General features: G+C 40.0%; 1 protein-coding gene and 1 pseudogene across 1 annotated transcript in view; both read right to left on the bottom strand.

The window, feature by feature from the left end:
* The window catches only part of LOC149142842 (protein OSB1, mitochondrial-like), a 217,803-nt gene that overhangs the window by 161,170 nt on the left and 31,439 nt on the right, over positions 1–25,194 (bottom strand). The window lies entirely within an intron of this gene.
* LOC149142843 (putative receptor-like serine/threonine-protein kinase At5g57670) lies at positions 2,404–8,996 on the bottom strand (annotated as a pseudogene).

Raw genomic sequence — 25,194 nt, 5'->3', positions numbered from 1 at the left:
CAAAATTAGTGAAATTTTCCCCTTTGACCCCCTTCTCCCCCTCAATTAGGTCAAGAACACCCTTGATTGATCAACTCCACCCCCTTGACCTAATTCTGGGTCCACTTGGTCGTGTGCGATCCCACAACTTTTTGAAGATAATTCCACAAAGACCATTTGGAAACCAAGTTTTCACAATGGTTTCTAAGACTAGGTCCCTCCTTTACAAGTCTTATTTGCAAACCCTAGACATTGAAATCCCCTTGGCCCTTCTTAGAGAGCCTTACACCTTGCTTCTCAAGCAAGCAAACCATATAATTGAGCCTCACTTGTGAATAGGCCTTAGGAATCACTCCTCATCTCTTCATTGATTCGTCCATCTAGTAATTCCCTTTATACCGGGTCTCCTCCCATCGGTGAAAGTCCGTAAAGAGAAAGGAGCCTTAGCTGAGGTGACAGTGGGCTATCGCTCCATTGTTGCCCTTGACCTAGCAGTTGCCTTTTTAGGATCCCCTCCTAGGACCCCTGCTAGTTTTAGCGGTAAACGGGTACAAATTTGTTGTTGTAGTGTGATTGATCTCTAAATTTTATTTCTGTTGCATTTCACTTTTTGAGTTAATATACCAGTGTGTTTATTTTATCAACAATTTCAATAATATTTGAGATAACTATTTTTTTGGATTTAATAAATTGTTGAAGTAAATCAAATCATGTATAAAAGAATTTGTCATGTTAGTAGAGCTCTAGAAACTGTGGGGGAAATCACATATCACAAGTGTTTACGACAGCCAATTATTTTATGGTAGTAGAATTTTTTATTTTGCAGCGAGGGTTTTGTGGCTAAAGTCACTAGTAATATGGCATCAACAAGTCTCTAGTATGAAGACATGTTGGAAGGGATTGTAAACTTCAATCCATGGAAGGAAAGAATCACCCTTGTTTTAATGGGGAATGGTTTGTGGGAAATCACAAGCCAAGAGATTTGAGTTCCTCGAGATGCTACCAAAGCAGTTAAGCATAAGATAAAAGACATAAGAGCGAGGTGTGTGGGGAGGTATAAATGCTAGATTTACACCCACATATTGTCAATTCAGGGTCGTAAGACTTAGAGACATAGCACAATATATGCCAGAATATGACCTCCGGGATCAAAATCCTAAAAACAATTTGAAAAGGAAATCATTCAAGAAAAGGCATTCCAAAGTAAACACACTACAACAAATAAAGAATGCAAAGCTTCTAAAAAAAACTACAGGTACACTGCAAATATGAAAGCATGAAACAAATTCAATTTCAAACTATTTTAAAATCTGTATTTAAAATACTTCTTTCGAATGATGTTGGAAAGAAATCATGTGTGCATGACAGTATTCAACCCAGAATTTAAAATCATCGAATGAGGATATCTTCAAGAGTGTTGTTGGACACTTTAATTATGTTAAAAATGTACTCAAACTAATCTTGATATTTGAATAAATGTTGTTTTCTTAAAACACCAAGATAAATTCCATGTAATGATTTAAGTTTCTTATAAGTGCCAAACAATATGAATGGTGAATCAAATGAAATCCTTATTACTCTTATACTATTTTTGTCCCCGTCTTGAATCCCTGCAGACTAAAAATATGTTTTGTTATATAATAAAGAGAACATGGCAATTAGTGAAAATGAGAAAGAAGCACTTGTTAAGTTTACTCTATTTTTAATCTAATTACTCGAACAAAAATAAATCCTAAAATGACATTGGCATTAAATTTATCAAACTGTGCATTTAAGAAATCATGAAATGGCAAAGCAGAGTTTAAATCACACTACACAATTCAAGAAATAAAAATAAAACGCAGTCAAATGAATTACACAAGCATGTAATTAAATCACACTAACAAGAAATAAATGCAGTGAAAGAAATAAATCCTAAGAAATTTAGCTAACGAACTGGCTGATGGGCCCGAACAACCAGCTCGATCTCACTATAAAAATCAAATCAACAACCCATCTCAGAAATTCGAATTAGCCTGGAAAATATAAATTAATTGCAAAATCTGAAACCAAATTACATGAATGCTAAATAATTAAATGTTGGGCTCCAGTGGTCTCCTCCAGGGATCATTCCACTGGGCTCAGATTCCTCACATGGCACAATTGAAATCCAGACTCTGCAAATAATACAATGTACAGGTTTGATTTCCTGTGCGATCCTAGCCTCAACCTACTTCTATGTGATCTCGTCCTTTTTATGCATGCACAACAATCTCTATTATATAGCAGCAATGTTGCTCTAATTAAATGGATCGATGGTTACATAGAATATAAATTTAAGATTTTTGGTTAATATAAATTAATTAAAATCAGAACAAGAAGATTTTCTTCCAATTTCGAGTTTGAGTTGCTGCAATCCCGGCTTCTGGAAGTAATTTGACTTCATCACATTGCTGGCAGAGGCAACGCACAGCTGGGGAGCTCCAGTCTGTCATCATCATCTTTGTTTATCAAGGATGTTGGCATTTTCCAATAATCCGCTAGCTCATTACTTTGACCTTTTATCAATAACTGTAACACCTCATTCATTGATCGCTGCCATATAACTAAATGTCTTACGCAGAGTGAAGCAATTAACACCATTCTCTTCATCTGATGAGTGTCATATTGACCTTGAAGTCGTGGATCTATTAGTTCATGAATGTTTCCAGACTCCATTAAGGGTTTAGCCCAAGACAATATGTTCTGCTCAGAAGCATCCACTGATCTACGATCTGAGATAATCTCAAGCAACAACACCCCAAATGAAAAGACATCAGTTTCCTCATAGACAATCCCATGCCGAAAATACTCGGCTGCCAAGTACCCAAAGCACATAGAGATGCAACAATGCTATTCTAAGCCCCAAATACAAATCAGAATTAAATGTCGGAACTAAAGAGCAAACTCCAATGATACAAAATTAATTGAATCTACCAGTCCCTAAATATGCAAAAGCATCTTAACAAAGCTATTCAAAAGCATCATCATAGTTACCTGGAAGAGGTTGGGTCGTAGCTGCTACATGTGTCGCTTCATACCGCTGCTGGGTTCTCTTGCCTAGCAGTGTCCCAACAATAAAAGCGAATTTTCCCACAGTTTGTAAAAAACAAGAGGATGGACTTCAACACCAATGGTAGGCTCGTATTTCTTCTCAAACTACCCGGTAAGATGAAGCTTTACTGTTTTGGAAGCCATTTTGACAATCCAAAATATGAAATTTGTGGTTCAAAATCCGTGCCTAGTCAAGACATTTGAAGACTTTATATCTCTATGGATGATGCGTCACTGGCAGCATTTGTGTAGATAATGTAACCCCCGTGTTGTTCCAATTGCTAACTTGTACCTAATTGACCATTCCAGCACCCTAGTCTTGGTACCATGAAGGAGTGAAGCCAAACTACCATGCACATTGAAATGGAATATGAGATGAAGACCGTTCTCTATGCAACACCGAAACATTCAATGCACAGCAAAATACCCAGATTTTGTACTTAACTTGTGTTGTAATATTCCCATGACCATAGCTTCCTCATAATGTCGAATTTTGCCAAACCGTTTCTGGGTTATCTGAATGAGGGTTGTTGTCGCGCAAACTGGCACGACAACGCTCAGACCGGGGGCTGTCACTCTGATCCCCGGTCTCTCCGTTTAAGCCTGTCTCCCGCGGCTAAGGGGGGTAGACCCTGCGAGATAGTGAAGACCAACTGCCAAACAGTTGGTTGGGAGACACGAGACACGATATGAAAAGTACTAGATGGATTTAATAGACCAGTGCCTTGTGGAGTCAATGTTTAAATGATTACTTTTTAAATGATAAAGAAACATGGACATGAACAGTAATCATCTATCATTAACTAAATCACAATGCTCAAAATGATATCCAGCAACTGAAAGTTTGAAAAGATGAATGCTTTAAACCACCACGAATCATAAACCATCAACCAGATATCAATTTCGCATCTCGGCTTTAAAATTCAGCATGAAAGATATAACAGGAAAACAACTGAATCTGACAAAAATAAATTTTCCACGAAATTTTTATATTTTTTCGAATTTTTTATTTTTTTTTTTTTTGTTTTTTTTTTTGAAAAGAAAAATTAAAATCTAAAATACATCTAAAAAAATAAATTTTATTCTAAAAAAACTAAACTATTTTAAAAATGAAACTAAAATCTAAAAATCTTTTTTTTATTTTTTATTTTTTTTTTATATTTTTTAAAATCCAAAAAGGAAAAAATATCTAAAACTAAATTTTAACCAAAATAAAACTAAAAAAGAATGTATTTTTTCATTTTTTATAAAACTAAAATCTAACGTTAAAACTAAACATAACCCTAGACTAAACTAAAAAAAAACAAATGCTAAATCTAAACATCAATTAAAACATAAAACAAAATTTAAAATCTAAGATTAAAACTAAACTAAATTAAACAAACATAAATCAAAAAATTTAAAATCTACATTAAAAAGGGCAATCGCATTTTTTTTTTTTTGTCTTTATTTTAATTGAAATCTAACTATATAAAAAAAATGAAACTGTAAACTAATCAAAATAACCTACGCTACTTATTAAAACACATATATATATAAAAAAAAAACTAAAGTCTAAAACGAAATACGATTTGAAATCTAACATAAAAAAATAAAGGAAACGAGACTATAACGAAACCCTAATCTAAAGCTACGTAACCACTCAGAAATTCCGCTATGTATTATACGACCACCAAATACCAACTCGATTTACCTGCTACGCAAACGGAGAAGAGATCATAGCTCACCTGTACAATACGTTTACCTGCGTAATGGCCTGAGATGAAGATGCCGGACGGATTGCAGCCATTTGGATCGATTATGAAACCGTGTTGATTACAAACCCTGCGCAGATGGAGGCGATTGGAAAAAATGCTGCGACTTTAACTGCGAAAAGATGGGAAATCTCGAGGGCTTTCAACAGCAAATACGAACACGATTTTGGGTTTTATCCTGGCACGGCTTCACTTTAACTGCTGCGTCTTTATACCTGCGTACATACTCAATTTGATGCCTGAAAATTTCAGTGACCGGATGGCATTGGAAAAGGTCTTAACCATCGTTTTGATATATCTGAAACTGCTAGGCCGTGTGCAATGGAATTGCTACAAATTCGTGGGGCTGGCCAGCGTGTTTAAAAACGTGTTTCATCCAAATCGTCTGCCCTCTGACGCCTTCAAGCCATATGCACAGATGCAAATTCAAGATTTTGTTTCCCAATGAAAGCCCAGGCGTATTTCGAAAGCGATTTCAAGAGTCTCTTTCTGCAAAAGAGAGAAAAAAAAAAAAAAAAATTGAACAGTAAAAACAGCTTTGATGAACCCTTGAAATTTCTCAGAAACCCTGCAAATCGAAATAGAAAATCGATACAAGAAAAATGTGTACATGAAACCAAAACTGAAACCCTAATGAAAAATTTGTAACCCTAAGCAAAATTTTCGAAACCCTAGATTAGCTGATTACTGTACAAATTTTGGCCCCTGAAATGCCAGATTTAGCTATAACAACAGTAATATTTTCGAAATATCAGAAAAACTTGAACTTCACTGTGAACAGAACGAAAATCTCTCAATGTAAAACTGAAAAGAAACTTTGAATGATTAACCCAGGGAACAATCAGCTGGGCTCTGCACAGAACAGCCTGTGGGAGTCGGCTGGTTCAACCGAGAACTTCCCCGAACGCCCACAAAATTTCTTCCAAAAAATGTTTTCCTACACATCTCAAGCAACCATCAGCGAAGAGAGAGAGAAAGCTGCTAGATCTCAGGAAATAATGGAGATACCTGCCATTATTTCAGAAACCCTAGCAGGTGAACAAGATACCTGTGCTCACACTACTCTAAAAAAAACAAGCTATGATTAATGGCTGAAAACTGAAATATGCAGAAAATTAAAGATCTCACAGCAATCCCAGAGAGTAACACCAGCCAGTTTGAACCCCAAAGTCTTCTTTATTAATCAGAAATCAGATTACAAGAGAGCTTTCAGTACAGACTCACAGATCAGATGATCTGAAATGACCCCCTAAGACCCTATATAAAGGAAATGATCCTAACGGCTAGTTCGAGTGATCCATGTAGAAATGATCTCGACCGTTGATGAGGATCAAGACATCTCTTGATCTCATCCGTCGATTTATTCACTTAAAATATTATTATTTTATTAGTTAGGGTTTTTGCTTTATTTATTAATTTTTTATTATATATTTTTTTTTTATTATTTTATTATTTTTATTCATTTTTTAATTTTTTAATTTATTTTAACATGGATCACTGAACTAAACCTTCGGAAACATCACCTAGGACCTAGGACTTAGGACTCACGAGGGGATTTAAAACATTTCTCGACCCTCAGGACACATTACATCATGACTTTTACAAAATTACATCTTAAGGGACAAACCCATTTAATACAGACCCTCACAAAAACACCCAGTTCTGCGACACAACGATAATCTAGCAGATTTAACACACTAGGATTTTCCTAAGGTTCTAATGACAAAGTCAATCCCGGCTTTGGGGTCAGGTTTGAAGGAAAACTCTGCCGATCCGTGGATCGGTGAGACAAAAAACCTTCCGGGATGAAGCTTATCATCAGAAAGTTAGGTCCACCTAGGCAAATTACATACATGACTTCATGTCTGCTAAGATTATTTACAGTTAATACATGCAGACTGGGTTTACAATCAGAAAGATCAAACTGCTGATGATGGCATGGCACGGACATGCTGATCAGGTGCTGCTTCTTCTTGTCAAGAAAAGACGGGGTGCACTGCATGGGAAGTTGACCAGTAGGGGTCAACAAGGGTACTTTGAACAAAACCCGCGTGTCAGAATTTCAAGATTCTTCACCATTTGATCACAAATTCATATTTTCACCTACAGTAATCTCATTCCGTACTCAAATGCATTTTAAGAAGCATTTTTGCACTGCTGGTGCTAGACTTATTCATCTACCACCAAGAAGACATATTATTAATGAAATTTACGCACAAAACATTATTCAAGAAGAATTTATTAATTTAATAGATATTGTCTCTAAATGCCTCTAACTATCAGCTTAATAAGATAATAATGATTAAAAACACTAGTCACAAGCATAGAATTATTTGATAAAAATTGTAAAAATCTGGGCAAAAAGGCAGCTCAACAAGGTACGTCATTTCGAGTGCTATGAAGGATAACATAATCCCTCACATAGCAGAGAAAGATTCAGCCTATCAAATGTGGATGGCCTTGACAAAGTTGTACCAAAGTGACAACTAGAATAGAAAGATGGTACTAAGGGTGAAGACGAATAATATCAACATGAACGGATATGAGTCTATGGCCTCACACTTACAAGGATTCAACAAGTTCGTGATGATCTTTCAATTGTTGGGAAAGAGGTGGACTAGATGGATCTTGTCAAAGTATCACAGAAAGGGTGTACCAAGTAGTGGGCTACATTTGTGATAGGTATCCTAGCCAGAGATAAGCTTCCTAGTTGGGCCAAATTGTAGGGCGTGTTGCCACACAATCTAGCAAGGTCGTGGGAGGCAAACCTATGGGACTACTACTAGACCAAGCAAAAACAATGGGACAGATCCACTATCACCTCAGTCAATTTCCCTTGCTCTTTATGGACTTTCACCGATGAGAGGACTCCCAGGAGGATAGGAATCACCTAAAAAAGGAAGCATCAATGATCTATGTGAAATGATTCCACTGAGCCCATTCAAGGAGAGGCTTGGCAAAAGAAAAACTCTCCAAGAAAGACCTAGGATGGAAATCAAGATCTAGGGCTTGAGATATTCAATGATGATAGGTATGCCTAGGATCAAGACCTCCAAGATGAGATAGGTCCACTCAAGAAGCTTTGCAAGATGATTTATCACTTTCAATGGACTTCCACTATTCTTGAGAGACTTAATTAGAGCTTATGCTAGACCTAGGGTTTTAGGATATTCGTGGGAAGAAATTCCTCCAAACTATTCACTAGGTCAAGGTAAGAGAGAGGAAAGGGTCTCTTTAGATTTATTTCACTGAATACTAAGCTCATATGACAATGCCCATGTAGAGATCACTTGGTGACAATAATGACATATCCTTAGATATGACAGTAAACTTATGATAGAGACTTTGGTACAAGACCATGATCTTGTTGTACAACAGTGATTCTAATGACAGTGACTTTGGTTGAGAGATAGTGACTTTGTTACACAACAAGGATGGCTATCACAATGACAGTGACCTTTGTTATATGGCAATATTCATGACATGGAAATATGACTAACATATCTTATATGACAGCCATGATGTTCCTTGATATAGAAGACTACTGACATTGATGATCTATTGCAGTGTCATGGATGATGCAGTTTGAGACAGCGATATATTAGCAGCTATTTTGCACATGTTTGATTATTGTTCAATTCACAAACGTAGTTGTGAACTCATTTGGGTTGGCCCTAGGAGGCCTAATGTGATTGATGATGATATCTCATTCTCATTCTACTTTGCATCTCAATTGAACAATTGATGAATATCTAATAGAAGAATAGAAGAAGAAGAGTTTGTGTGTGATTTTCTTCTATTCTTTATTATTCTACTGCATTTTTGATGTTTCTCTCTCTACATAATAGCTAAAGATGAAATGATGATATGCGGTGTATGTTATATGAAAATGTTGAAAAAAATTGAAATACAATTATCTATAATAGAGAACAATCAATCAAGTTATCTAACATAAAACAACAATAATAAATGTTATAATAATAATGCAGTTCCTATTGAATGATGAACCAATAACATTAGGAAGTAGGGAGAAGATGGTAGAGCGTGCGTTTAGGAGGCTTAGCAGAGGGTTAGGGTAAAACCCTAGTTTTTACTGCAACATTGAACGTATCTACCGCAGGCGCCCGGACGACGGACTGTTCCGTTCTTCGCAGCTGTCTCCATCTGTCGGCGGTTACCTGTTTCCAACATGGGCGACGTTATGGATATTGAGGAGCTCGATTACTCCGAGGACCCTTTTCCCGACCAAGTCATATTTGGAAACCCTAACCCTAAACTTCCGGTTACAGGTTCACCTCATCCCTCTGTTTCAGCACCGTCTTGTTCTGCCCTGGTGGTTACCTTCCCTGGGCATAGTGCTTCATCGCTTGTCTTCGGGTCCTTATCAATTGACTCTCCTGCACTCGATTGCCCTCCGTTATCCCCGGGTACTCTACATATCCTCACTGCAATCTCGCCGCCATCGCCCACTTTCGAGCCGAACCCTCCAGTCAACCACCTCCGTCCGTCGAGCTCGACACTGTTTCTGGCACAGCCTGAGGAAACCCCTGCATCTTGTGGCCAAAACCCTCCCATTTCGGCAAACTCTCCGTCGGGGTGTTTTGAAACACCCACGGTAAAGGTCAAATCAGCGGCCCAACTGCTTCAGGAAGGGGCTACCTCACCAGATCCACTATTGGACCACCCATCAGCACCACGAACTGGGAAACGGAAAACTAAGTGTGTGAAGGCCACTGCAAAGGACATCACCATCAGATTTGGCGAAGGTATTGCTATGGGGGAAGCTGTTAATATGGCAAGTACTGTGTTGGTAGGACATGTCCGAGGTAGGGCATACTCAGCGGATAGATTAACCCTCTGGGTGCGAGAAATTTGGGGGAGCATGCTCAAAGATTTGCCAGAGGTGCAGGTACTACCTAGGGGCTGGTTCGCTCTTCATTTCACCAAAGAAAACTACACAGACCTAGTTCTTGCTAGGTATTGGCATATTGAGATGGCTCTGGTCCTCCTCAAAAGATGGAGCCCCCTATTCGACCCGGAGCGGGAGCAGATTGGAGCAGGACCCCTCTGGGTTCGCTTGCCTAGACTCCCACTGCATTATTGGTGCGAGGAGGTATTTGTTAGAATTGGAAATGCTCTCGGCACATACCTGGACCACGACAAGACTTTTATTCAGACCAAGAATCGAACCCTAGCCCGCATTCTAGTCCACCTGGATACGCGTGAGGGTTTGGAAGAAAAAATCACCCTTCAATGGAGGAATTACACTCAAGTGCAGATCCTGGACTACGAAGGAGTCCTGTTCCGCTGTAGAAGATGCCACAAAGTGGGGCACATCTTCAAGGATTTCCCACTAATCAAAAAACCGACGAATCCTCCGAGTGCTCCAAATACCTCAATGGGGCCAGCTGTAACTCCTCCGGATCGCACTCCTGTATCGGCACCCTAGGCTTCTATATGCAATAGCACTCTGATGGCAGCAGTAAGAGCTTGCAGAACGCCATTACCTCCGTTGACGAGAGCTCGAGCAACTACCAAGGCCACAAAAAAATCAGGTATTCCTCTGTCCTCTCACCCTTTCTCAAATTCTTGCAGCTCTTTTCTTGATACATCATCTACCATCAATACATCTGCAATTCATTATTCTCTTGCATCGCCACCTCTGCTCCATCTATACCTCCCTCACCATCCAACACATCCCCTCCATCCACAGATGGGATGATCCCACCCCACAACTACAATTTGTGCCCCTGTTCACACCTTGATGGACATCCACCTCTCCTCTTAGGATTGGGTCTTTCCCTCCCTGGTTCTGTCATTCAATCATCCCGAGGGAGGAAATCTTATCTTTCAAAAGCTATTCAAAGGGCTGGGGCAGAGGTTGCCACAGGCAGACAATCCACTTTGGAAGGGGTTCTTAGAGTGCTGAACACCCCGGCAGGGTTTCCCCATGAAGTGCCTCTCATTTAATTGCAGAGGTATGGCTAGTGCCTCCAAAAAACTAGCCCTGTGTCGGTTATTTGAAGTCGAACCAATTGATATAATAATGCTGCAAGAAACCCTGGGAGAGGCCGAACTCATTTCCAGATCACTAGCCTCCCTAAAACTTGGTTGGCAATTCTACTCCCTTGATGCTATGGGTCGATCGGGGGGTTTAGCCATAGGGAATAATCCTCGCACCATCAAAGTGTTAGCATCCTGGGGAGGATCAAGGTTTATAGGGTTGGACATCTTCTCGGCGGAGCTTGGCCTGAATCTTCGGGTCATTAACATATATGGTCCGTGTCAACAGAGGGAGAACTTTTGGCAGCATCTGCTCAATCTCTCGATCACATCTCCTGACCACATAATTCTCGAGGGTGATCTCAACTTCTCCATCGGATTTGGGGAATCTTGGGGATCCCAAGCACAAGTGGACACATTATCAGGATTCATGACGAACCTTTTGGAACAGCATAACTTTGTTGATGTCCCCATGAATAAGCCACTCCCGACTTGGAGAAACAGAAGGGTGGGGGAAGCAGCTCTTGCCAGGAGGTTAGATCGTTTTTTGATTAAGGTTCCCCTCCTGCATCAACTGCACCAGTACAGACAATGGGTAGGTTCTGGGGGTATCTCGGATCACTCTCCCATATATTTAGAGATCCTTGGCCCCCAACCTAAACCCAAACCTCCTTTCAAATTTAATCATGTTTGGCTACAGGACCCTGGATACATCAATCTGGTCTCGGATTTTTGGAAGCAAACCCTATTGCGAGACATAGATCATTTGCAGAGGGGTTCTGTCACAACCTAACCCAGCTCAAGCACCTCTCCATCACCTGGGCCAAAGAGAAAAATCAGAGGGAGGACTTCACCTTATCTCAGATTGAGTCTGAATTGAGTGCTCTATCAGATGACCGCAATCTGGGTTTTTCATCTGCTAGTGAAAAATCTCACCTAATAGAGCTAGAGAAACAGAAGACAAGGATCTTGCAGGAGAGAGAGGAAACCTGGCGACTCAAGAGCAGGGCCATCTGGTTACAAGCTGGAGATGATAATACAAAAAAAAATTAGAATTATGCCAAAGGAAGAAAAGTTTCTAACACCAATTGGAACCTACCCCTACTTGATGGGGGAGTGGCAAACACTTTTAATAAACTCTCTCACCTTGGTACCTCTCACTTTCAACAACTTTTCAAATCCCCTCCTGGGTCTAATCTGGCAGACATCATCAATGTTGCTGGCAATTTCCCTCGTTTTGTAAACGAAGATGAGGTAGAAGAGCTAAACTCTCCTGTTACTCCTGGCGAGCTTGAAGGGACTTTGAAATGGTTCAAAAAAGACAAAAGTCCTAGACCGGATGGATGGTCGATCGAATTTTATCTCGCTTTTTATGAACTCTTGGGGGATGATCTATTAAAAGTTGTGGAAGAATGCAGAACCTCTGGCACCATATACAATGTTGTCAATACTACATTCATTGCCCTCATCCCTAAATCTGACTCCCCTTCATCCTTCAATGATTTTAGGCCCATCTCCCTCTGCAACTGTCTGTACAAGATCATTGCTAAAATTATTGCAAACCGTATTAGACCCATCCTCTCTCTCCATATATCACCTGAACAGTTTGCCTTCCTTGAGCATCGACAAATTCACGAAGCCATAGGTACGGCCCAGGAGGCCATTCACTCGATCCGGTCCAAAAAGTTAAAGGGAATCATCCTAAAGATCGACCTAGCGAAAGCCTTTGATCGAGTTAGTTGGCTCTACATCAAGATGCTCCTCATTCACCTTGGCTTCCCCCACGCTTTCATCACCTGGATCATGTCATGCATCACCACTCCAACTTTCAGTGTCCTCATCAATGGATCTGCCTCTCACTTTTTTCATGCCGAGCGAGGCCTCAGACAGGGCTGCCCCCTCTCCCCCTTACTCTTTCTGATAGTCATGGAAGGACTCAGCAGACTTCTAGCACAAGCTAAAAGAGATGGCAGACTTTGTGGTCTCAAAATAAATGATTTTTGTTATCTGACACATCTCCTTTTTGTGGATGATGTTCTTATATTCCTTGATGGAAGCATTAGAGACTCAGCCTCTTTCTCAAATGTTCTTTCCCTTTTCTCAAAGGCTACTGGCATGCAGGCAAATCATGGGAAATCCACCATTACATTAGCCCTCACTTCCATCCATGAGTCACGATTTGCTCAGCACCACTTTCCATATTGTATCCTCCCACTTGACCGTGGTTTTAAATATCTGGGATTCTGGATCAAACCCCTCAGCCAAAAAATAGTAGATTGGGTCTAGCTAGTTATCAAGTTGGAAAAAAAGCTCACAAATTGGTGCCATAGACTCTTATCCAGAGCAGGCAGACTTGTGCTCATTAAATCTGTACTGGAGGCCACACCTGTTTTCTGGATGGCATTGGCATGGATCCCTAGGAATATCCTTGCCCGTCTACAACAGATATGTAGCAGATACCTTTGGAATGGTCAACAAGATAAGAAGATATTTGCTTGGGTCAGTTGGTCCAAGATTGCTCTGCCCAAAAAATGGGGAGGTTGGGGACTAAAAGACCTAGCCCTATTTGCACAAGCTCTGGCTACAAAAATGGGCTGGACTTTATTGTCTGGGCAGAATCTTTGGACCACTGTCTCTTATTATAAGTATATTTGGCCTCTCCCGATCATGGATTGGGTTCGCATGCCTAGCTGGCCAAGGACAGGAATATCATCAGTTTGGAAGGCTCTACTACACTCCCTTCCCATCATCCGAAACAATCTGGTCTGGAGAATTAATGATGGAACAAAAGCCTGCATAGGCCTGGATCCCTAGACTAGGGGGGAGGAAGATTCCAGCTACCGAGAGAACTGATCCAGCTCCTCAATTTGCAAGATATAAGGGTCTTTGCACATATAGCTGATCAGATGAACACTACCATTTTTGCACAGGGTTGGAAATCTGCCCAACAGCTCAACATTCCTCCTCAATGGCACCAAGCATGGCAAGATTATACAAATGCTCTGAGTGAATCTCACATCAGGATTAAGGAGGGACCTGATGAACTTGTTTGGTGTCTAGCGGAGAACGGAGTATATACCCCAAAGGCTGGCTACCTCGGTCTCATATCGCACAGACAACCTGAGCAAGCTCTTGAATGGTGGAAGAGCATCTGGAAGCTTGGTTCTCCCCTGAGAACAAAACTTTTCTTTTGGTGTGTTCTCAGTAACAAGGTCCCCACGAGGGAATCCCTATCACATCGTGCCTTCCAAGGCCTTCACTGGTGTGTCTTATGTAAACAATCATCAGAATCGACAAAGCATTTATTTCTTCATTGTGAAATACTGAACAATCTCTGGCAGATTGTCTCCTCCTCGATCCAACTGTCTGGTAAATGGGAGGGTGAAAACATTTGCCGTGCCTGGGAAAATTGGAGTAATTTGCATTGAGGAACAAAGCAGTTATGCCTCCCTCTCCTCATATGCTGGCACATTTGGCTGGCTCGAAATCGGATTATTTTTTAAGACATTACAGCTAGATGGTCACATATCTCGGCCCAGATCATATCTGCATTCCACAAATTGCCAGAGCCCATCAGACCTCGACCTAGGAGACCGCATACCCCCGCCCCCATAGACAAAAATACTCCCTGGGCTTTCTTTGACGGTGCTGCACAGAACCAAGGTTGTGGAGGTGGATTTATTCTATACCTTACTGAACATCACTACTTTAAGGTTAAGATGGGACTTGGAAATGAGACAAATAATTATCTTGAACTTATCACACTTCGCCATTTGCTGCATTTCTTACTTGGTCATGATTGCATGGATCTAAACATATATGGAGACTCAAAAATCATTGTAAATTGGTTCAATAATATTACTATTTGTCATGCACACACTCTCAGTAATATTTTGGATGAAGTGAACATGTTCAAAGCTCAGTTTAATTCTATTTCTTGTCAACACATTTATAAGAAACATAATTGCAGCGCTGACGGCTTTCCAAGGAGGCCACGCTACTTCCCCGAGGAGAGTGGATGATACAGGAACAAAGGGGTACAAATGAGTAATGATACTATCACAGACCATATGCTAATCAGTCATATCACAAGGCAGAGAGTCCCTAAGTTTGTGTTTTTTGATCATGCACAAACTACATATATGTATGTATTTTCAATGTTTATTTTGTTTATTAATAATTATAGACCTTACAGAAAGGACATCGCCCTGCGTGGTGAATGTTTATATTGTAGATACCAGATATGATTTTAAATTATCAAACTCTCAATGAACACCCTGCGTGGTGTGAAGCAAGAAGATATATGCACCATTTTTGACAAAACAAAGCTCCATTTTTTACTATGGCTCACAGAGATGGCCAAGGGCCAACAAAGCATATGCTGAAAGGCATCTACTACATGTAATTTTTCAAATATAATGAAAGATTACGATTTTTCCAGTGGAAAAAAATAGAGAACAATCAAGCCCTAAAAATTAACATGCTATCAAAGTTGGGTTGAAGAAAACTCATTAAGAACACCCCCATGAAGACACCTATGATGAAGTTCATGAGCAAAGGGATGAATATGGCAGAGACCTAAAAGAATCCTAGGGTTTGAAGGAAACTCTAGGGAAGCTTTGTTCTTACAAGAGATTTAGGGTTTGGGAGAAACCCTTGAAGTGGCCTTGGATATGGCCTAGGTTCTATAGCATCGAAACCCCAGTGTGAAGCAGAGTCTTCATCGTCAGTGAGAATCCAATGAGTTCTTCAAGTACCTGCGACAGTCTTAGAGAAACCCAAGGTTGCACGAAACGGGGAAACGGGTACGAGTTTCCGAAACGGGAAGCAATACGAAACGCGACCTCCCCAAATTTTGGAAACGGGGAAACGCGAAGATATATATATATATATATTAGGACATTCAAGAAATATGTGCAACCATAAAGCATATATGATACATTTTAATTTATTACATTATGATAAAATTGTCAATTGTCAATGCATAAACTATAAGTATCTAAATTTACATCACATTTACTCATGAATAATCACATAATGAAAATAGAAATATCCAAAATCAGCCACGAGAAATTTCCAATTTTTTGTCTCGTGCTTGATTGGGAGTCTCCTCCTACATAGTCGAATGACCTTAGTGCTCTTGATTAAATACAAGTTTCATACCCTAGTATCCTACATTCTCTTGATTATTGGGAGTCTCCCCTGCATAAAGGGCTTTGTTCTCTCGATTAAATACAAGTTCCATACCCTAGTACATGATAAAATCCAATGGAAACATTGCAATCCCCCAAATCCTGAAATCCTGAAAAACAGATAAGTCTGCTGGATTTTGAGTGAGATCTAAAATTCTACTTTCTCCATATGAAATCCAATGAGGGCGAAACCACTCTCAAACATCCTGAGTCATTTCATGGTAATGTTAAAAATTTAAGTAAAAGGATGAAAATGAAAAATAAAGGAGAATATCACTTTTACTTTAAGAATTTAACATTACCATGAACTGCATATCAACACTAGGGCAAAAGTTCACTTTTATAACTTTAGACAGGCATCTAGAAGCAACTAGAAGTCACTAGGCTAACGTAAGAATAGATTAGAAAACAAATAAAATTAAAAAAAAAAAACACAAGTGAATGCTGAAACGTGGGTCGTACGGCCCTGAAACGCGTTTCAGGCCGTACTGGCAACGTTTCAGTTTCGTGAAACGTGGCAGTACGGCCTGAAACGCGTTTCAGGGCCGTACCAAACGTGTTTCAGCGTTTCGTACTCGTTTCCGTACGGAAACACCCTCCTACCCCACGTTTCCTGCAGCATAGGAGAAACCCTAGTTGGTCTAGTCTCCTATCCAATAGGAGATCATGTGTTGCAGTGATTATCTTGTGCATTAATAATATGCAGGCTTAAAAGGATCATAAAAAAGAATACATGTGATGCTTAAGAGGATGCATTTCTGAAGACTACAATTGACATATGATCGATGGACAGTGGTGTCTCCTGGCTAAGAGGAAGACAAGATCAAGAGAGAGTTGTGAGCCTCCTCCAATCTACATTAAAAGTAACTACTCTCAAGACTTATGTCATTTCTTTGTGTCATTATTCTTGTGAATTTACTTTTTTGATTATTGGTAATTCTTCTTGCATGAGTATTGTATTTGTTTCACTAACCTCTTGGATGAGGTTGTGATCCATCTTGAGGATCAACAAGTTGCAGAATGTTGCAAGAAGTGTAAGCTCCAAGAGGGAGTTTGTGCAGGAAGTGTAAGCTCCAAGAGGGAGCTTGTGCAGGAAGAGTAAGCTCCAAGAAGGCGTTGGTGTCAGGATAATGATGAAGCCACTCTCCTATTTAAGAAAAGGAAGACAGTCATGCCACATGACCAGGTACACTTTCATTATGTTTCTTTACTTTGACAATATTGCTCTTTCTCTTGATCTGGGGTCACGGGTACATCTGATGAATGTCAAGATTGTGAAAATTTCTAAAATTAAAATCCTACTGCAGTGACTAATATGATTTCTTCCACTTAATACCTCAGAAATAAGTTATCTATTGTATTCTTACGGGAAATATCGAAACATATTCTACTGCAGCCTTCACAATTTAAACATTACAGAAAGTAAATGTAAGTAAAATGTTGGCACATATACAGACACAATGACAGTTATTTTTGGACAAATGTCCATGGAAAAACCCAATGTAGGAAAATCAGTGCAGTAGATGAGGGTTTTATTATTTTCAGCAAAAATCAACATGTACAGATTACACCCAGCAGTATAGAACAAGGTTTTCTGAGAAATATTTACAGACATTCCTGAACAAGTATCTAACCCGAGAGAGAGGTTCCTCCACCCTCTACGTCTCTCTGGCTTGCCCAGCATCACTTTCTCTAGCCTCTAGATTGGCCTGCGCAATGCCTGTCACTCAAGCTACCGCTACCTCTCCCAGCGTCAATTTGCCTAGTGTTGTCCCTTCTAATGCTCTGCGTCTTCATCCCTGTCTCCCTGACTGATGCTAAACCCTCTCTGTCTCTCCTCCACCTGCAACTCTCCCTCTGAATCGATTTTCTCTTGCCGAACTTCGACCAGTGAGAAAATCGACTTTACTTGAGCAACTAAGTATCTGTCTGGTGTGTTTTCCAAATGACCCTGAAGCCCCTTCTTATATCTTCATGTTGGACAACCAACGGCCTAGATTAAATCATAAACAAAAGCTCAGATTGTTTTGGCTTGATCCGTGGCTTTTTCTAGAAGTTTCACCCAGGGTTAGATTAATACCCATTAATATTTTAATTTTCCTAAGTTTAGACTTAGGAACCCCCTTAAAAATATTATTTATTTTGATAAAATCACTTCTAGGTGGAATTTCCAAAAATGCTTTCTGGGTTCTTTGGAATACATGTGCTCAAGCCCCCCTGCAAAATTTTGAGGCCTAGAGCACATCCGATGCTACCCCAAATCAACTCTCCCTCTTAGCAAGGAATGTGCTCTAGCAATATATTGTTGTTGCATACTGCTCTGACTTTGAAGCATCGTCCTCTGCGTTGTTGATATTTGACATGCTCTCCACCAACTATTGCGTTGTTGCTGCAACTGTATTGTTGCCTTTGACACTGCCACTGGCAATGCTACATCTGTACTATAGCTCCCTTTGAATTGCTGCATCTGCGTTGTTGTTGGCATTGCCACTGTCAACCATCCCTGCATTGCAACCTACTACTGCTACTGAAACAGATTTTCAACCATACCCAACAGCTCATTGAAATAAGTAAATTTAGCTCTTCTGATAGCTTTTGTGAGTATATCGGCCACCTGCTCTCCTGTGGGAACATACTGTAGTTGTACTGCCCCACGCAGAACACAATTTTTGATAAAATGACAACGGATATCTATATCTTTCGACCGATCATGAAATATTGGATTCTCAGAGAGTTTGATGCAACTCTAATTATCGCAGTAAACCTTGGTCGCCTCCATCCTTTTTCTGAATAGGCTCACAAGCAATTTTCTGAGCCATATGGCTTCACACGTAGTTGGGTTGGCTGCCATATATTCTGCTTCTGCTAAACTCAGTGCTACCGATTTTTGTTTCCTGTTGCACCAAGATATCATCCCTGATCCAACACTGAAGTAATACCCTGAGGTACTTTTCAGTCTACTGAATTACCTGCCCAATCTGCATCGGCGAAACCATTCAAGCTGATATCCTCTCCTCTAGAATACTTCAACCCATATCTGACTGTTCCACGTACATACCTAAGTATGTGTCTTGTTGCTGCCCAATGCACCCTTTTTGGTTCCACCATGCACTGACTAAGAGTGTTGATAGCAAAACAAATGTCTAGCCTAGTGCTCACTCAGTGAGAGTTTTCCCACGAAATCCAATCTCTTTCGTTTGAACTGCACAATCCCCTAAGAGATTCGAATTTTTGCCCTTACAGGAATTTCGAATTCCCTTCTTTTCTCAGCGTTGGATCCTCTGGCTTCTCTCTTTTGCTTCCCTCTAGCTATAGTACCATGTGAAAAATTCTAAAAATGAAATCCTACTGCAATGATTAATATGATTTCTTCTACTTATTACCTCATAAATAAGTTATCTATTGTATTCTTAAGGCAAATATCGAAACATATTCTATTGTAGCGTTCACAATTAGAACATTACAGAAAGTCAATGTAAGTAAAATGTTGGCACAAACACAATGACAGTTATTTTTGGACAATTGTACCCGAAAAAACCCAATGCAAGAAAATCGATGCAGCAAATGAGAGTTTTATTATTCTTCAGCAAAAATCAACAGGTATAGATTACACCCAGTAGTATAGAACAAGGCTTTCTAAGAAATATTTACAAATGTTCCTAAACAAGTATCTGACCCGAGAGAGAGGTTCCTCCACCCTCTGTGTCTCTCTGGCTTGCCCAGCGTCACTTTCTCTGGCCTCTGGACTGGCCTGCACAATGTCTGCGTCACTCAAGCCAGCGCTGCCTCTCCCAGTGTCAATCTGCCCAGCACTGTCCCTTCTACTGCTCTGCATCTTCGTCCCTGTCTCCCTGACTAATGTTGAACCCTCTTTGTCTCTCCTCCACCTGCAACTCTCCCTCTGAATCGATTTTCTCTTGCCGAACTTTGACCAGTGAGAAAATTGATTTTACTTGGGCAACTGAGTATCTGCCTGGTGTGTTTTCCAAATGACCCTCAAGCCCCTTCTTATATCTTCCTATTGGACAACCAACAGCCTAGATTAAATCATAATCAAAGGCTCAGATCGTTTTGGCTTGATCCATGAGTTTCACCCCTGATTAGATTAATACCCATTAATATTTTAATTTTCCTAAGTTTAGACTTAGGAACCCCATTAAAAATATTAATTGTTTTAATAGAATCACTTCCGGCGTGGAATTTCCCAAAATGCTTTCTGGGTTCTTTGGAATCCATGTGTTCAAGCCTCCCTGCAAAATTTTGAGGGCTAGAACACATTCGATGCTACCCCAAATCAACAAGGATCAAGCCCTACATATCAAAGAATGAGAATGATGTAGAGCCATTCCATAACTTATGAAATGAACAAAAGCTCAAGACCTCAAAGGAAAGATTACAGTCGCACTGGTTGATTGAAGAAGCTTCCTATTCAGAAGGAGTAGATTGAGAGTAACATTATGATATGATGCTAAGAGCGATATGTCCTTCATGAAAGGACTACTGTTGATATCTGAGATGTAGCAGTGTCTAATGCTTCCGCAATATGGTTCAAACTAAGATAAGAAATATGCTCTCAAAGAAAGAAGGCTATCCTAGCTCATGTTGCTTGATGCCTTAGATATAAGTGAAGTGAGCTTCCCCTATATTGTACTTGTGAAACTTTGAGGTGCATGATTAAAGGAGTCATGATTGTAGATTGAAGAAAGCCCCACCTAGACTTTTCCCTAGCACCAAAACTCAACCAATTATTTATGCAATGGATAATGGAATTTTCATGGGCGAGCTAGTAAAAGATCACCACTAGGATATTCATTCACATGTTATTCATGAGTAATGCATGCAATAGTGATATCCAAATAGCATTCAATAAATTTTCAACAAATTAGGGCACAATAGTAAACCCTATATTCAACACATTCCATACATTAGACATACAAAAATAATTTTTCAACAATAGGTACACTTACAAGATAACATGCAAAGAGATTCCATCCATTTGATCCAAAGAATAGCTCCAAAGATAAACAAATCAGCTCCAAATGTCAAAATGCATTCATAGATCTAAATTCTCCACAAGAAAAGAAGGTCGAATTAGCTCAAGAGGCCGAAAAACCCAAGTGTGTGATGATGATTTGATACAATAAATGTTTCCTCTACTTATATGAGGAGTTCGACTTCTAATTTTAGCTTAATGCCCTCTAAAATAATAAAATAATGTGATAATCACAAGCTAGGTCACAAACCGACCTACAAGCCAATGATAAAACGTAAGTCTTGCCCACACGTGTGAGTCGTAGGAGAGAGAATGATGATGTCATCCATGCATGAGTCGTTCTAAGGCTAGCATTGAGGTTTCTTGGCACCAAGATGTGAGCAGAAGCCTTCTAAAATAATCTCCTAAGGGTTGGCCCTTAGGTCTCTGCCAACGCTCCTTCATGGAGACCAATTTTTATCTTGGGGCACAAAAGTGATCTCATGGATCTCCAGGTGGTCAAAATGCATGTCTCTACTCCAACACTGGGGGATTTCAAGGTGGTGCTAACCCTCCCATGTCTCAAAGTGTGAGACCATCCTCCTCAAGGCCATGGATCAACTGCCATCCCTCTAATAGTATTAGGTCGACTAGGAGCATGTTGGGTCCAGGTGCATCATCCCATAAAAGTCATTAATGTAGGGCAAAGTGTTGGAACGTTGTGGGTGTTGGAGCTACCCATGGGTATCTATGATGCTCTGCTACTTCTTAGAGTCTCATGGCTCTCAACACTCCACCTGTGGGTGTCAATATGCTCCTCTAAAAGATTTGGGCCCCAGTTACGTTGCCCAAGTCATGGTTATTGAAGCACCTAACAATTACACACAATATCCAGTGCTAGCAACTACATCATTAGGTACATTTAATCATTTTTGCATCTAACTGAACCAACCTTGAATGTAATGGGCAATTTGACACTTCAAATAAGGTTTCCCTTCCAAAATTATGACTTTGAACTCGCAATGGTGTTACCTCCCTTAGTAGGAGTGGTTAATAGACCACCTTACTAGGTGTTTCCAACCCCTAAGGGGAAGTGGTTCGTCTTTGGTCCACCCATCAATTGATCGGTGTCATGTGAATAATGATGGAATGGAGGGGAAAAGACTTCATGGCCAAGAGCCATGGTCAAAGGGACAAGCTATGATGGGTGCCTCATCCTCATTATATAGATGTTGGGAGGGAGAAATCATGGATGCATGAGTTACCAACTCAACCTTTGTTTTTCTACCCCTCTTGTGTACCTTTTACTTTCTCTTGATTTTTCTTTGTATTACTACTCATAGCTCAAACAGATAGAGCTTGCTTTGTATGATGTACAACAGTCATTACCCCCTTAGTGACGACGTAGATCATTGCCCATTAGGGGTTGGGACATGCAAGGGTTCCTTCTCATAATATGAAGAGCAACATATGCTCAAAAACAGGGTGATGGCCATAATGAGTGAGGTAGAGCTCATGCTAGGCTTTTGGCTATGTGTTAATGTGTATGTCGTGGGCATCTTTTATATTTTGATCTTCTTTTGTTTTTGCTTTTGGCCATCATATGCTTTTTCTTGTTTTTTAGTTGCATCAACCTCCCAGGGCCAAGTTCTGGCCCCTACCCAAGTATGAGGATGTATGGTGCCAAATCCTAGAGAACCAATGGTCAGTTGAACCTGAAGAAGGGAGGTGGAATATAGGTCTTGTAATGTAAGATGGAAAGTGATAAATATGGAATAGGGAGAGATGGGACTACACCATCTCAGTCGAGTTTTCCCAAGTAATGCCCCCCTATACCCTTTGGACCATTAAGGGAGGTCCCACTAGACTAGGATGAAAAATTAACCCCCAATTTAAGGTGAGGTAACAAGATCACGATCAAAACCCCTCTTCCTTCCATATTACTCCATAATCCATGCCAAATGCCAAAAATACAAACAAGCATAAGCACCCGATTGCAAAATGAATAAAGTACCTTTTGATCAAAAGTCCAACTTCCAACATCTCCTCTTGCAAAATAGGCGAGGAAACATATGACTAATGTAGGTGGCAAAGATATGAATGGCACATCGTCATCAGCTACTAGTTGTTGTCAGGGGCTGCTAGCTAGCCGATTGGAAGAGATGATGAGAGAAAAAATTCTCCTATGGGGTCACTCACTTTTGGTGGATAACACACCCAAAAGAATCATCTAGCACATACTCAAGGAATCAAGTGAGATTAACATCATGGGCACAAGAACCGTAGGTGCATCAAGGTAGACCATATTCAATGTCAAAGCCATCAAAGTACTTCACGCAAGAATTACCTTCAAACATCTTACTAGCTTATGATTATATATATTGAAACATATGAAAATGGAGGACAAGTTTTGCATGTGATACATTATTCATTCATATGATACACATAAATGAAATTTCTTATGACCCGTAGTTTCATCTTCCAAGAGGTCTCTTGCACTCCCTATGGTTGTTCATATTCACTTGTGACTTTTTGCCTTCCTTTCAAGCTATGTTCCAAGACTCTGGAATGGGGGGACAGAGGTGTGGGGAAATGCACGGGTGGGGTGTGTGGGAGTACCTTCAAATTTTAGGGAAATTAGAGGGGTTGAGGGGGACGTCAAGGAGTGTGTGTATATATATATATATATATATATATATATATATATATATATAATTGAATTAATTAATGAAATACATCGATCCAGTACTCATCATTCATCCATACAACACGAGATTCAATAATGAAATACATTGATCCAGATTCATCATTCATCATTTTAGAATCTACATTCATTTAAAAATTAAATTCACCATTCATCATTCTAGATTCTAAATTGATTTAAAATTTGCATTCATCATTCATCATTTTAAAACCTAATTAGTACTAAGCAAAGAGAGTATAGTAGATATTAAAGTCTGAAGATTGGAATAGTAAATTGATATAACTCAAACTCAAAAATAGTAAAGAGAAACGAGTCAAAGAAACAGTCTGAGGTTATCAATATCTAGAGTCAAAACTCAAAAGTTAAAATTGAAAATTAAACATGGACAATGAGCATTGAAGTAGCGCCATGAGGTAAGCCAGGTAGAGGCAAGCTTGGGAAGTCGAATAAGTGAGTTAGGCATTGCAAATTAGTTTAGGTTTTGATATTTGATATGTATTTTTCTTTTTAGTTTTATTTTTATTTTTATAAAAGAAAAATTCAAGGGCTATTAAACAAATTAAGGGGGATACCCAAAAGGCACCCCCTTTGGGGAAATGCGTCTCCCACAGTGGGGAAACGTTCCCCCCTGCATCTCCCCGTATCTACCCAAAATGGGAAAGTGGGGAACCGTTTCCCCAAGCATCCCCCCGTCGCAAGTGCATGGGAAATGTCAGGTGCGTGCACCCCACGCTAGGGGGACATGAACATTGCTCTCAAGAAAATAATACAATATTACATAATCCCTAAGGATTACATTTCCAACATTCCCCCTGCCCCCCCTTAATTTGAAGGTGTGTATGTGAGTCCAAGAATAGAGCTAAAATATAGAGGTGGATAGCGGCCAATGGTTACATGTGCTCTCTTAATCTGGTGGATTAAGGAAGACCACAAACCAAATCAGGTAGAAAAAACTAAAGTATTCTACTAGTGGTGGTTTGAGGCTAACCACCAACTCTGGAACTTGGCTCGAAGGAGTTCATGGAACAATTTCGAAACTAGCTAAACATCCATGTCTTTAGCAAAATAGAAGTTCTCTCTTATGACTATTTTAAAGATGACCACAAAGTGTTGTCTAGCAAAAGCAGTAAGTTTTCTACGACGATGTGATTTACGGGCCACAAACCAAATGGTGCTCATGGAACATGAGTTTATCTTTGGCTACAACTGTAACTCTAGTTGTAGTTGATTTTGGCTCTGTTACTGCTCAAACTAGCAGGGGTCCTGGGAGGGGATCCTATAGAGCTACTACTAGGTCAAGTGGCAACAATGGAGCAATAGCCCACCGTCACCTCAGTTAAAGCTCCCTGCTCTTAACGGACTTTCACCAATGGGAGGAGACCCAGTATAAGAGGAATTACAAGGGTGAACAGATCAATGATGGGATGAGAAGTGATTCCTAAAGACTATTCACAAGAGACTCAATCGAATGGCTTACTTGCTTTAAAAGCAAGGTGGTAGGCTCTCTAGGGAGGGCTA

This window comes from Pinus tabuliformis, chromosome X (genome assembly GCF_031772625.1).
Source record: "Pinus tabuliformis cultivar Carrire ecotype Pingquan chromosome X, CPIR1, whole genome shotgun sequence".
In the NCBI taxonomy this organism is placed as follows: domain Eukaryota; kingdom Viridiplantae; phylum Streptophyta; class Pinopsida; order Pinales; family Pinaceae; genus Pinus; species Pinus tabuliformis.
This window is presented reverse-complemented; position numbering and strand designations above follow the sequence as displayed.